Source organism: Homarus americanus, unplaced genomic scaffold (assembly GCF_018991925.1).
Source record: "Homarus americanus isolate GMGI-L3 unplaced genomic scaffold, GMGI_Hamer_2.0 scaffold54773, whole genome shotgun sequence".
Taxonomy (NCBI): domain Eukaryota; kingdom Metazoa; phylum Arthropoda; class Malacostraca; order Decapoda; family Nephropidae; genus Homarus; species Homarus americanus.
In genome coordinates this window covers 1-2,500 of record NW_024734451.1, presented here as the reverse complement: position 1 = coordinate 2,500, position 2,500 = coordinate 1, and the positions used below count along the sequence as shown (strand labels likewise).

Sequence of the window (2,500 nt, the reverse complement as noted above, 5' to 3'; positions counted from 1 at the left end):
TCGTGGTCTCATCATCCTTAGGGGGAACAAGTTCCCCAACCACGAAGCGGAAGACGCTCTGCCACCGACTTTCTTCACCACCGACATTACCAGGCAGGAAGGTTTGAGGGGCTTGTCGCGGGGGTACCAGCGGCCATGGCGCCGGCACTCCCACCCCTGACTCCGTTCCTTCTCATTGAGTGGTAAATAGCCAATAGGAAAAGTGTTCCAGCAGAACATCTCTCGCAGAGTCATATACACACACAGTTTTAATGCATATACGCTCGTGTTCCGCCCTTACTCGGCCGCACCTTTGCCGCTTAAACTTTGACCTCTTTCCCCGTTCCCGCATGCCACAGCAGTGGCACTTGTTTATCCGGAGAAAGAGAGCGAGAGTCGCAGTATTAATTGGCGTGAGCGGCCTTTCCGGCTGCAGAACTAGTGCTCTATCCCGGCGAGCGCCGTTATGAGGCGCAACACCGTCTTTAACGCGTTTAGAGAGAACTCCCCTGCCTCCCTCCCAGTCATGAGATAGACGTGGACTCGTGGCGAACTCTCAAAGAGAACGCCCACACCGCGTCTGACCGTGGGAGAGGGTGGAGGAGCGCGTGAGGAAGAGCACGGCGTCACCCAAGCATTCTCATCTCTCTGCCTGCACCACTACATGGTAGACTGCGGGCCCAGGCGCACTCATCAATTTAGGTTCCACTGCAATGCATGCCAAGCACTCTTTTCGAGGTGATAGACGAAATTCCGGCGGGGCTTACTTAAAAGATATCCGACCCGGTTTCGTTTCCTCTTCGTGGGATGGAGTGCCTCTTAGAACATGTGCAGCATCAGCCATGAGCGGCCGACGGCCATTCGTGTCTCTGTGGACAGCAGGCAAAAGAGCGCCGCCTCCAGTTATTTGCGAGGGCGACAACTGTCGCTTTGTTGTGGTTGAATGTGGGTGCGCCAAGTCCATGGACTTGCTAGTGATAGGCTTGCTTGTTTTTAAGGGCACGCCTCGCGCAAGGCGCGGGCGATTAAACCCCAAGGCGGAAGCTCGGTTCGGGTTACCCTCGTGTCCGGGAGACAGTCAGCAGGCACCGAACTCGCAGCAACCGATGGATGTATATTTCCGACCCTCGTAGAGGAGTGGCGGCGACAAGCTCATATGGCTGCCGCCGCCGCAATATGCGTTCAACTTGTCGATGTATCTGGTATTCTTGCGATTCACATACCGACACGCAGTTTGCTGAGGTCTTCATCGACCCACGAGCCGAGTGATCTCCCGTTAAGAGTTGTGTATTTGCCATTTGGTCTTTTTGCGACTAACCATCACAGGTCGAGTCTCAATGAAAGGGTTTGACAGACATAGCCCAAGTTTGTGGTTTGGGTTTGGCCGGACGGCTTGTTGTTGTTGTCACTTGAATTTCACTCTTTTTGGGTCAAGAGGCTTATTCGCCGGTAGTAAGGAATGGACGGGCAGCCGTCCAAAGCCCCGTCCGTCCTCCTCCTCCTGTCTTCGCGCTCTCGCCCGAGTGTGGTCCCCCTACAGCGTGGTACCTATTTTTGGTGCGGGGGCCGGGATTGTCCTCTTTCGCTGCTGGAGTTGCCAGAGCAGAGCCCGAGACCGCCCAAATCAGGAGAGTAGTAGTTTTAAGAGCGCCCCGTTCTCTTTCTCTCTGTTAATGATCCTTCCGCAGGTTCACCTACGGAAACCTTGTTACGACTTTTACTTCCTCTAAATGATCAAGTTTGGACATCTTTCCGTCAGCTCGAGGCGACGACCCCAGAAAACCCTCGCGGGCAACGGGGCCGACAATCCAAGAGCGCCAGTCCGAAGGCCTCACTAAATCATTCAATCGGTAGTAGCGACGGGCGGTGTGTACAAAGGGCAGGGACGTAGTCAGCGCAAGCTGATGACTTGCACTTACTGGGAATTCCTCGTTCATGGGAAATTGCAAGCCCCCAATCCCTATCAGAAAGGCTTTGAACCGGTTTACCGCTCCTCTCGGAGGAAAACTTCGTTGATCCCTTCAGTGTAGCAGCGTGCGACCCAGAACATCTAAGGAGCATCACAGACCTGTTATTGCTTAATCTCGTCTTGGCTAGAATTGCATATCCCTCTAAGAAGAAGTTAGAACTGGACACCATTTTCTGGAGATCCGTCGGCTTCTTAGTAGGCCAGAGTCTCGTTAGATTATCGAGATTAACCAGACAAATCAACCACCAACTAGAGCGACCATACCACCACCCACCGAATCGAGAAAGAGCTCTCAATCTGTCAATCCTTCCGGTGTCTGGGCCTGGTGAGGTTTCCCGTGTTGAGTCAAATTAAGCCGCAGGCTCCACTCCTGGTGGTGCCCTTCCGTCAATTCCTTTAAGTTTCAGCTTTGCAACCATACTTCCCCCGGAACCCAAAGACTTTGGTTTCCCGGAAGCTGCCCGCCGGGTCATGGGAATAACGCCGGCGGATCGCTAGTTGGCATCGTTTATGGTTGGAACTAGGGCGGTATCTGATCGCCTTCGAACCTCT

At 53.8% G+C, this 2,500-nt stretch overlaps 1 pseudogene; it reads right to left on the bottom strand.

The window, feature by feature from the left end:
- Nucleotides 1-1,100: 1,100 nt before the first annotated feature.
- LOC121870258 lies at nt 1,101-1,264 on the bottom strand (annotated as a pseudogene).
- Between the last annotated feature and the right edge of the window lie 1,236 nt (nt 1,265-2,500).